The sequence below is a fragment of the Megascapheus bottae genome, chromosome 11 (genome assembly GCF_031878675.1).
Source record: "Megascapheus bottae isolate mThoBot1 chromosome 11, mThoBot2.hap1, whole genome shotgun sequence".
NCBI classification, from domain to species: domain Eukaryota; kingdom Metazoa; phylum Chordata; class Mammalia; order Rodentia; family Geomyidae; genus Megascapheus; species Megascapheus bottae.
In genome coordinates, this window is record NC_143519.1 from 58,238,190 (window position 1) to 58,254,279 (window position 16,090).

General features: G+C 37.3%; 1 protein-coding gene across 3 annotated transcripts in view; it reads right to left on the reverse strand.

The window, feature by feature from the left end:
- The window catches only part of Wasf3 (WASP family member 3), a 130,966-nt gene that overhangs the window by 71,261 nt on the left and 43,615 nt on the right, over positions 1-16,090 (reverse strand). For all 3 annotated transcript variants that reach the window (XM_090342350.1, XM_090342351.1, XM_090342349.1), the window contains exon 2: positions 1,670-1,762. The gene's annotated coding sequence lies outside the window, so the exon portion shown is untranslated. The remainder of the gene's footprint in view (positions 1-1,669; positions 1,763-16,090) is intronic.

The window sequence follows — 16,090 nt, forward strand, 5'->3', positions numbered from 1 at the left end:
CGCTGACCTCCTAAAATAATCTCATGTTCCTTCGGCCAGGAGTTTGGCCTAGTGGTAGAGTGCTTGCCTGGTTTGCACCAAGTCCCAGGTTCAATTCTGCGCTACCACATACACAGAAAGAAGAAAAAAAGCCAGACGTGGTATTGTGGCTCAAGTGGTAGAGCTCTAGCCTTGAGAAAGTCCAAGGCCAGTGTTCAGTCTCTAGGACTGGCAAAAAAAAAAATAATAATCGCATGTTCCCTTGCTTCTATTTCTGAGAGGGTTTTTTTGGTCTCATTTTGTGTCAATACTGAGGCTTGAACACAGAGCCTGGACATTGACCTCAACCTTTGTCACTCAACAGCTGGCATTCTACCATTTGAGTCACAGCTCCACTTTGCAGCATTTTTGGTGGTTAATTGGAAATAAAGTCTCACAGATTTCCGGCCTAGGCTGGCTTCAAACCATGATTATCAGATCTCACAGTAGTATAATTTAACAGTAAGGCCCTGAAGACTACTAGTTTTCTTTGTGGGAATAGTTTTTTTTTTTTTGTTTTTGGTGCCAGTCTTGGGGCCATCTGTCAATTGAGTTCTTTTGCTCAAGACTAGAGCTGTACCACTTAAGCCATAGCTCCACTTCTGGCATTTTGTGGTTAACTGGAGACAAATTTCATGAATTTTCCTGTTCAGACAGGCTTCCAACCATGATCTTCACATCTCGTCCTGCTGAGCAGCTAGGATAACAGGCATGAGCTGCTGGTGCCCAGCTGTGGGGATGGTTTTAGCTACAGATTTAATTTCTTTAATAAGGTTATCTAACTCTTGAATACAGCTTGGTACTTTATGTCTGATAGAATTTGTCTATTTATCTAAGTTATCCAATTTATTAACATCAAGTGATTCACAATACACCATTCTTGGACTTTTAATATTCTAAGATCTATAGTAATGGCCCTGTTTATTTTCTAGTATTAGGAATTTCTGCTTTGTTTCTGATTAGCAGGCCTACAGGTTTATCAATTTTATCACAAAGACATAGCTCCTCTCTGTCTCTGCCAGCAATAAAGGAAAGAACAAAATTACACATTTATCATCTCATTTGATTTTTATAACCCTATAAAAGGCAAGACAGATGGTACTAGTTTACACATGAGGAAGGTGAAGTTCCAAGCTATGACTTACCCTACTAGTCTGGTATGCCTCATTACTCCTTTATTATCCCTCAGAGCTACAGCAATACAGATAACCAAAATCCATAAGTAATTTTAAAACCTCATTTTAGTCACCGTTGAAATTACCCTTTCTTCAATTCAAAGAGAATTACAGTAAAATTGACTAGCATTAAACTTTGGAATTTCATGCCTTTCATTAGCAAGATTCAGACAAGAGAAAAACAAAACAACAACAACAACAAAAAAAAGTGCTTAAACTGTCAGAAACTAAGAATAGGCAAAATACATAGGGAAGAGAATTCAGTTTAACGTGTCAAATATGAGATATCCATTTTTTTCCAGCACAAGAAAAATATTAGTGTTGATAACTACCAATAATACATCAAACCCTATTAAGGAATATTAAGTATTCAAATATATTTAAATATTTCATGCTATTCTCCATCCAATTAGATGTCCTGATTGTAATGTTAATGGCATTGAATGGCTTTAAGAGTAAAAGTCATTCAGTCTTACCTTGTAATTGTTGACTGGGGGTTGCAGTGATCTTTCACTTGTGGCACCACCACTTTGTCTCAGATATCAGTAGTACAGCAGTCAAAATTAAAACTAGAAGGAAACAATTTTTAAAAAATTAAATGCCAGTAGGCACAATGCTTTCAAATCTTAGATAGTATCTTCCATTCAAATTTTGCATTTCAATAACTTCACCAAGGGAGTCCTAACCAACCCCTGAGCTAGTTCTTTTTAATTTGTTTAGGCAAGGAACTAATACAGAAAGTGAATTTGTGTGTCATTCCAACTCCCCTTTCTGGAATAAACTCTAAAATTTACTTCAAATATTCATTTAATATTACTTAAAGGAAAGAAGCAAAGTCCAGTCTAATATAGGTATCTTCAACTTCCAATTTGTTTACTCAATGGTAACATGTGCATTTTAGCTTTGTTATTGCCGACAAAATGAATCAAATAATATTGATTATTCACATAAGAGCATACTTGATAGGAACCTCTAAATTATTTTTGACCCAAAACAGCATTTAAATTTAAGTAAAATCTTGATGACCATTTTATATATAGTTCAATAGTGCACATGAGAATAACATAGTAATAAAGATTTTTATATTTACTAGATAAATCCTATAAAGTATTTCCTAGACAAGGATATTAACAGGCATCCTACAAAACAATCTGACAAGTTTTTAACCAATATGCTATAGTAATGAATTTAACAAAAGGTATAATACAGCTTCCTGCTTATAGTAATGGTTGACTTTGGAAGTATACAAGAAAAAGTTACAGAACAGGTGTTGATTCATTCAGTAAAACTTTCCCAAACATTTTATGAGTCAGTCCCTCTTTAAACACTGAGAACACAAAAACAAATAAGAAAAAATTCATGCAAGTCATTTTAATTAAAAAAGGTACACATAGGAAAAAAGAAAAAAAAGAGCAAGAGTAGCCGAAAGTGAGGTGAAGAATGCCTAATAGTTTCAGGGAAGACAAGGGCAGGAAGGAAGTTTGGGAAAGAGTCAAAGCAGAAAATGTGCAATTTCCATATGAAGAAAGGCAACTTTGAGTATACCAAAAAGAGTGATTAGAATTATATATAGTTCAGATTTTGAAAACCAACACAGTTAGGACAACTGACATCATCCTTTTTGAAAATATATTTAAAAAAAAAAACCAGAATGATCACGCAGTGCTGCTCTATTTTAAACATGTCCTATTTTGCTTAAAATCAAAAGCAGCACACAACTTTCTTTCCTCCCTTAGGAGCAGCTGTATAGCATGTTATTGATTATTCAAAGTCAAAGAGAAAAGCGAGCTGTTGCCTAAGTAATCTGCGTAAGTCATCATATTTACAAATACAGAAAATTATCCTTGGCTTTAGATGATCTTGTCCCCATTCTACTGGTACTAATGATTTGACTTGGTAATTTGGCAACAACCAGCTCTACTACACTTTACAGCTGGCTCTATCCAGTTAACTGTGCCCATGAGGAAATAAAGTATCTAATATCATGTACTTTGAGTTATTGGTTACATTTAGGAATCTTCCAATCACTATAGAATTACTACTTTTATCATTACCTATTATTTGCTAAATGCTTTATCCAGAACCATTCACAGTGCTACTTTCATGAATACATATAGTTAAGTCTTCAGAAGCATGTAGTGTCTCCATTAAAATGAAGAACTTGAGGATCAAAGGGCGACTTACTTGCCCAAGATCACACAGATAAGAGAAAGAAGGGTAAAGGTGAGGTTGCCTGAATCACTGTTCTTAATTATATTATACTGTTTCCTTTTGGACATACACACGTTTTTTCTTTCCTATCATGCTGCTAGCATTTCCCAAATGACTGGATCCAAAAAGGTCATAAAGAATTAACTACATGATATCATCTTACACTGAACGTCAACTTATCTGAAGTTACAGGTCGAGGCTATTAAGTATGAAACACAATCCCTCTACTAAAAGGTGAAATACTGCCGACAGTGGTGCATTTACATGTAGTGACATCATTCCAATTCTGCTCATGTCCATGGGTAAACTGGGTGGTGGTGATAATGACTCTGCAGGTACACTCTCTCTGCCAGAAATGCCTACTTCTCTTCTGGAGTCCAGTGACCCAAACTATCTTCAGCCTTCAGAATGAGACCTATTGTACCTTTCTTCAACCACCATTTTCTGTCTGCTCAACAAACACATTTATACTCTGATACGGGTCAGGTAGCAAGTATTTTCTTACCCTGGAATCCTCAAGCACTTCATAGCCTACCAGAAGAAAAAGGTAATAAAAACAAGTAAGTAGTATTCCGTGTAAGCATGGCATACCGACACACTACTAACATAATATACATTACAAATGACGTGAACAGAGCACGAGGCAAAAGGTACCACCAATAAAGGAGGCAAAGACAGGAAAGAAATTCACAGAATTGGAAACTGATTTTGAGCCTTAACTCAGATGACAAATGATAAAGACCTAGGTTAAGGTAAGGAAGTATGTTTTGAAGGGAACTAATCACAGAGACTAAGTCTTTGAGAGGTACAAGAGGATGTTTCCTAGAGTGTGAAGTCAGGAATACTCAGAGGCCAACAGACCAGCTGAGCTACCTAAGTGATGGAAATGTTCCACAGAGAACACCATACAACAGACAACTAAAGAATTTATTTCATTTCACTTTAATTATTTTAAGCAACAACATGTGGGTAATGCCTACTATGTTGGAAAGCACCACTCTAAGAGTTTTGGCTCATGATAATTGGATTGAAGGTCTTAATATCAATATACAAGCAAAAACATACAACAAATATTGTATTTCCATTCATTCAACTATAAATTGATTAAAAGAATGAACAAATCAATAAACAGAAGAAAAACTAGATTACTTTAAGGAATCTCACCCTCTAAAATCCCATTAAAAATGTACTGGACTTCTAAAAGACCCCGTATAGCAAAAACACTTCTTAGCAGAAAGAACAGCGCTGGAGGAATTTCAATACCAAACTTTAGACTCTATTACAGAGCTATAATTAACAAACCAGCTTGGTACTGGCACAAGAACAGGCCTGAAGACAAATGGAATAGAAGTGGGGACCCAGATATTAAGCCACAGACCTATGGCCACCTAATCTTTGACAAAGGAGCCAAAAAAATAGAATGGAAGAAAGATAGCCTCTTCAACAAGTGGTGCTAGCAGAACTGGTTAAGCACCTGCAGAAAACTAAAGTTGGATCCTTCTTTGTCATCCTGCACTAGAATTAACTCCAAATGGATCAAAAACCTCGAGGTAAAAGCTGACAAACTGAAAACTTTACAAGAAGGAATAGGAGACACACTAGGCCTCCTTGGCACAGGTCGAAACTTTCTCAACAAGGACCAAGAAACACAACAAATCAGAGAAAGGCTGGATGAGTGGGACGGCATTAAACTGCAGAGCTTTTGTATGGCAAAGGACAGAGCTAGTAAATTAATTAGGAAGCCTACAAAATGGGAGAAGATCTTTACCAACCACACAACGGACAAAGGCCTCATGTCTAAAATATATCAACAGCTCAAAAAATTGAATCACTCCAAAACCAATCTCCAAAGTAACAACCATCCCATTAAAAGATGGGCCAAAGACTTAAAGAGAGTCTTCTCTGAAGAAGAAACAAAAATGGCCTATAGACACATGAAGAAATGCTCCACATCTCTGGTCATAAAAGAAATGCAAATCAAAACAACTCTAAGATTCCACCTTACTCCAGTTAGAATGGCCAGGATCAAGAAAACTAATAACAACAGATGCTGGAGGGGATGTGGCCAGGAGGGATCACTACTACACTGTTGGTGGGAGTGCAAACTCATTCAACCACTATGGAAAGCAGTATGGCAGTTCCTCAAAAGACTAAACATAGAGCTCTCCTATGACCCAGCAAGTCCATTACTTGGCATTTACCCAATTGTCCAGAAACAAGGACATACTAAATCCACTAGCACAATGATCTTTGTTGCAGCACTATTTACCATAGCAAAGATATGGAACCAACCCAGATGTCCCTAGTTGATGAGTGGATTAACAAGATGTGGTTTTTGTACACAATGGAATTCTATGCTGCTGTCAGAAAGAACGACATCGCTAGGCTCATTGGTTTCTCTCATTTGTCATAATCAGTAGAAACCTTGGGCTCTCCTAGCAGAGATTTGCAATAGAGCAAAACCTAGATACATAAGGCCATATAGTATGACGCTAAATGAAAGGACCTCTAGGATATAGAAACAAAAGCCATATAATGAATGATTGTTGTCCTTAAGGTACTGTACTATGTTATCTCTCATCTTTTTTGCTGTCCCTCGGTTATCTCATACTGTTACAGTATCTCAGTTTGTTATCTGATATATTGGATATATTTGTATTTGGTTATTTGAAATTGGATAGGGAAGGGGGGAAAACAAGATGAGTGGTGGGGGGAGGGGGGAGGGAAATGTGGACCAAGACATGAGAAAGGGTATCAATGTATGTGAATTAATTCACCTTCTATCTGACAAATATAATGCAACCCTTCTTTTAATTACAATAAAAATATATGAAAAAAATGTACTGGACCTCAAAATGACATCATTAAAATGTGATAGCATGGTTGAAATATTTTTTCATGCTGCTAAAAATTTCTTGGTGAGAAAAATTGAAGAAATATATCATGAAATAAAAGCATGCCATAATTTAGCAAATAATAATAGGCCAATGCCAAACCAGAACTGAATTTATCTCATGAAATATCTAGTTTTTTATAGGGCAATTTTTCAGGTCCCTGATAAAAGTTTGCCCTAGTAAGAAGCCTGTGAATATTACCTATTCATGACATTTAAAGTCACTAAAGGATTGTGTGATATAAAAAGGATTCTGTTCTCACTTAACCTGAGAATAGGTGTTGAAATGACTCCCTATTAATCTGCCAATATTCTCTTAATCAGATTATATTTGGATTTATTTGCTATTTTGGTCCTTGACATTTCTCTTAAACCTCCAAACTCCAGTTTTCCAAAGGATCAAAAGTTAGTATATACACAGTTCACTGTCTGTGTCCTATCTGTCTCCCCATAGTTTCCAGCACCACCTCTTCAAATATGCTCATAATATACATTCTTCTCACTTTCATTGATGAGACCATATTATTAATGTCATTAACTGTCTATACACTAAGGTTCTACTTACAAGACTCTCATATTCTATAGAACATACGGGCATTTTTGTCTTATGCCTTACAAAAATATTAAATACAATTATTTTCATAAGGCAAACTTCTCACACAAATAGCAACAAATCTCTTGTATTTCTCCCTGTGGTCACAGTTTATTATCTGAGCTACCACTCCTTGTTGCATGAACAATCCAGCATATCTGATATTATAGCCAGTATGAACACATTTAGCTGCTCCTACCATTCTACTCCATATATAAATGAACTATTGGAGACATTTCTGAAAAAAAAATGATGTTAAATAATGAGACAATAGGGAAATGTCCTTGCCCTTAAAAGTCCTTTATTTTTAATTACTGGGAAGAAAAATAAATAAAATGTAAAATGTGTAACAGAAGGGATAATGGCATAAGTTAAAATAAAAACAAGGTTGGAAGTTATTCATTAAATATCTATGTACATTGCATTTTCACCTGGAAGTTATCCATTTATCTATGTGTATTACATTCTCACCTAGATGCACTTGAATTTTAATGATCAATAAAAACCATTTTATTTAGTTTTCCAGTTTTGAGTACTTTATACATTAAAAACTTGTCTATTACAGACCTTAAAACAAGACTCTTAAAACAATGTTTTCTTCCTTTCATTTAAAGAATAACTGCCTAGTAAAATATGAAGAGCAATCAATTCCTGATATGGCTTTGCAGAGATCCAGGACTACCCATACTTTTGGGCTAACAGATCTTAGCCAGAGAATCAAAAGGCCAGATTAAACACAAAACTAAATAACAACAAAAAACCCTCTGGGCATTGATTCATTAAACACTTACTATTGTACTAGTGTTAAAGTCCACAGGAGTTAGCTCCTGCACTAGGTCCCAGAGCAACCAGAGAGGAGTCACTCATCATAGGTGCCACACTAACAAATTGAACAATAAAAAGGATCCATTTTCTACAGTTAGGAGAGTCACAGGAACCAACCAGCAAAGTCCCAGTTTTACCTGGGATAGCCTAAGAAAGTCTGTTCTGTTTTAACCCTACAAGGAAAAAACCTGAAATAACCTTCATGTCTAATTTGTGCTGTCTTTAACCCTTTTGTGCCTATAAACCAAACCTCCTCTATTTATCTTACTGGAAAACTTAACTCTGGTTTTATACAATAAGCTGTCTGATTCTAGAGTCACAGAAAAAAAAGATAACTACATCTTTAAATTCAACTTCTAATTTTTTTTGTCTCTGAGCCTATTAATATGCATTTGAAATAAGACTGATGGCAAAGTAAAGCTACACATAGAAACACACCACTACCACTAGCTGGAAAGTGCTTAGTGAAGAGAATGCATACAAAGTGTTATAAAAGACCAGTTCCAGCTGCAGCAAACAAGAAAGATTTAAAATTTGTATATGGAATGCTGATACCAAGAGAGAATTTGTATCTTTTGAAATGCATAAAGAATTAAAAGTTAATTCAAAGATAAATACTCCATCAAGTAGCAAATCTGGAACTTGCTACAATACATGTAGCCCTCATCCATCTGTACGAAAATACAGATCCTACACACATGACAGCAGTAACATTAGGCCCTGAATGAGCCTGAGAAATGTACCACTGATATTTATACACCATGGAATTCTATGCTGCCATCAGAAAGAACGACATCACCCCATTTGTAAGGAAATGAAGACTTCGAAAAAAATCATATTAAGTGAAGTAAGCCAGACTCAAAGGAACATAGACTCAATGGTTTCTCTCATTTGTCATAATTAGTATAAACCTTGGACTCTCCTAGCAGAGGTTTACAGTAGGACAAAACCTAGATACATAAGGCCATATAGGATGAGACTAAATGAAAGGACCTACAGAATATAGAAACAAGAGCCATATAATGTGTGATTGTTGTTCTTAATGTACTATGTTATTTCTCATCTCTTTTGTTGTCCCTTGGTTGTGTCATATTGTTACAGTATCTTACCTTGTTATCTGATATATATTATATATATATATATATGTTTATTTGAAATAGGATAGGGAAGGGGGGAAACAAGATGAGGGGAGGGGGCAGGGGAAGGGAAATGGGGACAAAAACATGAGAAAGGGTAGCAATGTTGTGAAGTAATGTACCTTCTATCTGGCGAATATAATGTAATAACCCTTCTATTAATTACAATAAAAATATATTTTAAAAAAGAATGCCACTGAGGCATTCTCCTCCACCACCTCCTGTTCTCTTCTGTTTGAAGAGAACTCTCTCTGAGACAAAGTTCAGGATATGTAACCAACCATCAAACATCACTATCTAAAATAAGGCTTTCTTTATACTTAGTAAAAACTTGCATCATTAGTAACTTCAAACCAGTGCTTTCCTGTCTTGCCCAGTCAATCTGCCTAAAGAGTATCAGAACTCTATCAGCTGATCAGAGGCAGGACTACAAGTGCCAGTATTCTCTGGTTTGTCTCAGGAGATGCCTTCTAAAAACCATCACTGGAGCTATAGGGAGGGTCCACACTCTTCCCGGTCTCCTTCAGTGAACTCAGTGCTTAGTACTTGCTAGAAAGGTACATCGCCAGTCCATTTTTACACTGGTTATTTTTGAGATAGGATCTTGCATTCTTCCTGGACCATGATCCTCCTATTTTTACTTCCCACCATGCTGGCATAACAGGTGTATGCCACCATCGCCCAGCTGTTTCTGTTGAGATGGATCTTCTGCACTTTCTGCCTGCCTGCACTAGTCTTGAAGTAGAGTCCTTCCTATCTCGGCAGCCCAAACAGCTGAAACTATAGACATGAGCCACCAGCAGCAAGCGGTTTTATCTTGATTCACTGACATTGTCAGCTCATGGCACACCACCTCCTACAGCACAATAAGGCAATGATGTCCAGTTCAAGATGTTCATACTTTACTTCCATAGTGCCAGCTGCCTTTCCAGAACAGCTTCCCTCCATTTTCTATCAGCATGCCCCACCTCTAGCAGGTCACTTACTGGCACTCTCTATATGCCTGTTCCATAGCACTGCCCCATTCTTACCAGAGCAAACCCAACAGACACCCCAGATACAAAGCACAGCTCAGCTTCCTTAGAGGCATCCATGGCTCCCTTCTCTGTGCCCACCATAAAGAATGCCACAGTGCAGTAGGCTCTTAATCCAGCCACAAGTTCACACTGGCTGCCTCAGTTATATACTGGGGACTATAGGCATTTCTGATAATTCTGTTTTGCTACTACAAAGATGAGCCTGGGAGATTTAAATGAGCTGACGAATAGGAAGAGCTACTCTCCACACATGACAATAGCAATAAAAAGCACTGATTATTGCCACTGTACCATCATGTGCCACCATGACTGGAAGCAACCACTCCACTAGACTGTGTGATCTACCAGGGATGGGTGAGTGTCACTGCATGCCAGTACCCTCCCCAAGGCTCCACCCAGAAAGGACTTCCTAAAAAGATGGTTTCAGAAGTTCAGTCCAAGGCTGGTCCTAGTCTTAAATTTGCCTACTCATTATCACAACAAAAAGAACTCAACAAATGTGTAATGGTTGAAAATAGCCAAATATTTATTACAAATAAACTTGATTTTTTTAATCGTTGGGGTAATATGTAGAGGGGTTACAGTTACATTTGTCAGGTAGTGGGTGCATTACTTCTTGCACATCGATACCCCTTCTCATTTTTTGTCCCCATTTCCTTCCTCCCACCCTACCCCATTATCTTGTTTTCCTTCTCTATTTCAAATAAACAAATAAACAACATATATACAATATACCAGGTAAAAAAGCCAGATATAGTAACCACATGAGATTAACCATAAGGAAAAAAAAAGAGATAAGAAACAACAATCACAAAGATATACCTCTTACTTCCATATCCTGAAGTTCATTTCATTTAGTCTCATCCTATATGTCCATATGTACCTAGGTTTTGAGCTACTATGATCCTCTGCTAGGAGAGTCCTAGATGTGTATTATTATTACAAATGAGGGAAATCATGGAGCCTATGTTCCTTTGTTTGGGTCTGGGTAACTTCACTACAAATAAACTTGATTTTGAAAGAAAAAATGGACTGTCAAATTGTGGGTTTTTATTTATTTATCTATTTTCGTCAGTCCTGGGGCTTGAACTCAGGGCCTCAGCACTGTCTTTGGACTTTCTCAAGGCTAGAACTCTGCCACTTGAGCCACAGCACCATTTCTGGCTTTTTCGATGTATGTGGTATTGAGAAACTGAACCTGGGTCTTTGTGCATGGTAGGCAAGCATGCTCAGCACTAGGACAAACTCCCGGCCCTAATTGTGGTTATTTCTTGTCAAAAAATTCCAGTTAAGCTTTTTTTTATAATGTTCCTGGTAGACAAGTATGTCCCTGGGTGGCCACATGAGAATATCAATATTTTTGACCACTAACTCCACTCTTCACGGTAACAATTCTTTTTCTTTCTTTTTTAATTTCCCACTTCATACACAAACAATACTTAAATGGGGGCGATGAGTGATGTCAAATGTCTACATCAGACAAAACACAATGCCTCTTCCTGACCTCCTCCAAGCAGAGAAAGTTTGACATGCCTTGTACTCAGTGACCTGAAGCAGACAGGGTGGTTGGCCACCACTTTAAAGTGCCACACAGGCCAAAAAAAAAAAAAGGGAATCTGAGCCAAGGGAACAGTTGCTTCCATTCAACCAAACAGTTAATGAGCTTCTTTGCCATGGGCATAAAAACAAACTAATAATAACTTGCTCAAGCTAAAATAAGGGTTCCAGATCGAGAAAACATTGCTGACTAAAAGCAAGTTAAAATGCTGTTAAACAAGATGGGACAATCTGCGATCATTAAATATAAATGTGGATGGGTACCAGTTGGCATGGATAAGCAGTATTCCTTAGCATTACTCAGAGGCAGCCTGAGAACTAGAGAAAGAAAAGTGACAAGAAGTGCAGAGAACAGAGTGATATGAGTTCACAGGATAGAAACTGATGCAAACAAGACCTGAGGACAGGAAAAGCAGGAAGACCCGAGGACCCTGACCTTTTGTCCAGAATTACACTGACAACACAGATGTGACAAGTTAAAACTGAAGAAAAAAACAGAATTACAGAAGTTTTTAAACCCTCATTTTAAAAAGTAGGACACCATGTACTTGGCCCATCTGCTGGTAATTTCCTTGACCCTACAAAGACTACAAACCAGTGGCTACAAGGGAGGCCCTTGAAGATGGCAGTTTAAACCCTGAAACAGATCCAACCAAATGAAAAGATTTTTCTTGCCTAAACTATTTTCTATTTTCTCTGCTTTAATCACTGAATCCTGAAACTAGAATTTATCCCCAATTCAAAGAGATACTAAAAATATCCCATTTCAAAATGCAGAATGAGAAGTACCATGCAGTTTTGCTTCTAAATAGACTATCTTTCCACAGCTCAGTAACATACTCTTCAAATGCATTTCCTTATTAACAAAAAAAACACTTCAGGCACATATTAAGCATAAATTTTCACTGCTAATTATATATTTGTTGTTACTGAAATATCAGGCATATACTAACCTTACTTAAAAACCATTTCCTGACTCATTCTCTCCCGTCTAATCATGACCTTCATTAAACACCTTCAATTGCAGTAGCATCATCTCATTTACATGTGTTGAATGAATTGAGAGGAAGCTGTTATCCAACAGGTTCCTCATCACATATGGCAAGTTATTTTCATCAATAACATATTAGACTTTTATCTATTGCAAAAAATATACCGCAGCAAAGGTGAGGACCCACTTACCGATCCAAAGTCAATCCTGTCTGTGATACCCTGTACTTTCTTCACTCAGCACAATATCACCCACGTGACACTCAACACATGATGTCTTCAACTGTTATTTACCTACAGTACTCTTCCTTTTTAACTCGATCAGAAACCTTGGTGGCAAGAACTGTGTATTTCTTAATGTCAAGCGCTCATATTAAATTACTCTTTATGATGTTACCTCAAAGAATTATCTAGCCGGGTACTGGTGGCTCACACCTGTAATCCTAATTACTGGGGATCATGATTTGAAGCCAGCCCAGGCAGGAAAGTCTATGAGACTCTTACCTCCAATTAACCACCAGAAAACAAGAAGTGAATCTGTGGCTCTAAGTGGTACAGCACTAGCCTGGAGCAAACAGGCTCAGGGTCAGTGTCCAAGCCCCAAGTTCAAGTACCATGAATGATCAAAGAAAACAAAATTATCTAATAGGCAAACATCTTGTATACCCTATCTCCAGTAACAAAAATATGGTATCAACATCAGCTCTGGCTCTTACCTGAAAACCTCTGGTTATGCACAGGCAGACATAAATAAGCACAAAAGAGAATTCGTGAATTGCAGATTAAGATGTCTAATGCCTCTGACAAGTCTGAGTCTTTGGTCCTCTCCTGCCATCTCTGATATGAGACCTCTCCTGCCATCTCTGATATGAGACTACATGAGGATCTCTCAGAACTCATTCACCTAATACACTACTCTGTATTTTTGTCTTCCAGATTTGACCCACTTGGATACTCTTTAACTGTCAGCCCCACTCTCACTCCCTTGAATCTGCCTATCTAACCCATCCTCTTATCAGTATCAGTTCAACCCCTCCATGAGGAACTAGTAACCTCTCTATCCCGGCCAGTAGAAGGACTGGGCCTTCTTTTCACATTCAGCTGCTATGTAGAGGCCTGCATGTCCACAGCTGTTTCAGGAGAAAGGCAAGTATAACTGTGGTCCTAATGACAGTGGCTCTCACCTCTCTCATGACCCTTACAATCTTTCTCCTTAAATTCATACTTCAAAACAGGTGACAAACACCCAGCTAAAACACCACATTCAGAAACCTCTTGGATACTGATAAACCATAACCTGATTTGGAACCATGCTGTTTCATTAAAAATGGACAAATAAAACAATCCTTTAAGTGCAAAAAAACCCCTTAGGAAATATGCACAATATCAGATGGAAATAACAAAATGTAAGAGCAGATGTAGGTTTTTATTTTCATTATTACCGTGACAATTTTTACATATTCCAGATCAAAATATATTTCACAGCAAGCTATAACGCTCAACCTGACATAAAGATTTCATGTGCAATTCCACAAGTTAACTTCAGTTTTTGTTTTCTTTTTTTCTCCCTGAGGATAAAGTATAATAACAGCCACTATAACAAATAGGTCTATAAACTTCCACCCAGAGGGGACTTCTGTTTCCAAACAATACTAACAAACACAGCGATAACATTTTACAACATGTCTACATGCAATTCTGTTGAGCCTTTAATCAAATCCTAACTCACACTACAGTGAAAAGTACTATATCACTATAAAAATGCTACAGTTTATAAGATAAAAATCCCAAAACAAAGAATCTCAGAAATAAATATACAATTTTAGTCATCCAGGAAGTAGCTCATTACTAACAAAAGTATTTCTAGCATTAAATTCTACTTCTACTTAAATAGTCATAGCCATTCACCTAATCTAATGGCATCCAATACAATATTGGAGGAAATAATTTCTGCGAATGAGGCAGTATTCTAAAAGGGCAAGAATGAGGATATATGCCTCAGACATATCTGTTATCCATGTCTGGATAGATCATCAAAAGCTCTGGACCTTAAAAAAGATATTATTGTATTAGCTTCAGTTTCCGCATCTGTAAAAATTCAGCTAATATATCTTCCCCCAGAGTGTGAAGATAGGAAAGGATGAGCTACTACAGGAAAAGAACACAGTAAGCTGGCAGAAGCATTTCACAAACGGCAACTATTACTCCCCTGCTACTGAGAACAAAATGTACATCCTATCAGCAGAGAGGCAGAAAATTGTAATTGCCACAGCTGGCAGCTTTCCTGGGATATTCTCCACAAAGAAATAGTTCTGACACAAACCCATTTGTATGACTGATGACAAACCACTTCCCCCCTTATCTGTGAGGTTTTGGTTGGTGTCTCCAAGCAACAACATGAAGGCATCCATGTAGCAATGACCAATGTATAAGATCCCTGAGCCAGTTACTCTTTGATTCCTACAAATAACAACATCTAATGTATCCTCTGAAGAAATGTGAATAGTCCAAATAGTAGATATGATATGTGAAATATGACTATGACATATGAAATCTCAAGTTTACTACATTTAAAGGAAGTATTATTTACGTGCACTGAATTCTGCATGACCACAGAATCCCTCAATGCTGCAAGCATGAAATCTGGATTCTATCCTGTACTGTCCTCCACCATCATCCCTTACTAAACTCCAAAGAATCTGACGGATAGATCCCACCCCCTAACCCGATCTGCTTAAGAGCTTTCCAGCACACCTAACAATCCACAATAAAGCACAACTAAGGAAACTATAGAGGAAACAAACCCATACTTAGGAACAGGTTACAGACTTGAAATCAAAAGTATACTAGAAGTTTCATCAAAAACAAAATTCTACAGAAATTTCCTAAGATGCTATACAATACTGAGACTAACAAGTAAGAAATTACATCAATTTTTATGTATTAAAAATATATAGATTTAGGGGCCAGGAGTTTGACTTAGCAGTACAGTGCTTGCCTAACATGCACGAAGACCCGGGTTCAGTTCCTCGGTACCACTTATATATACAAAAAAAATCCAGAAGTGGTGCTGTGGCTCAAGTGGTAGAGCCCTAGCATCGAGAAAACACAAGAACATTGCTCAGGCCCTGAGTTCAAGCCCCAGAACTGGCAAATAAAAATATATAGAAACAGTACCATCTTATCAATCTCAATGCTTAAAATTAATGACCTCATTTTTTCTTATTTATTTTTAAAGTTTTTTAAAAAATTATCTTTAAGTAGCTGTACTAAGGAGTTTCAATTCAGCATGCCAGTTTATAAGAACAATTTATAGTGATCAATGTCACCCCTTCCACCACACTCCTCACCTCTCCTATCCCCATCTATCTCCTCACTTGACCTGGCTCCATTTTCGCAACTGTACATTGAATATTATGACTGCACTTGTTCTTCTGATCGCTATGGCCCTTTTTACCTATATTATGTCTTTGTTTTTTGTTTTTTTTTTTGTTGTTGTTGTTTTTTTGCTTGTCCTGGTGTTTGAACTCAGGGCCTATCCCTGAGCCTCTCTGAGCTCAAGGCTAGTGCTCTACCATTTGAGCCACAGCAACTTCCAGCTTTTCCTGAGTTTATTGGAGATAAGAGCCTCCTGGACTTTCCTGCCCAGGTTGGCT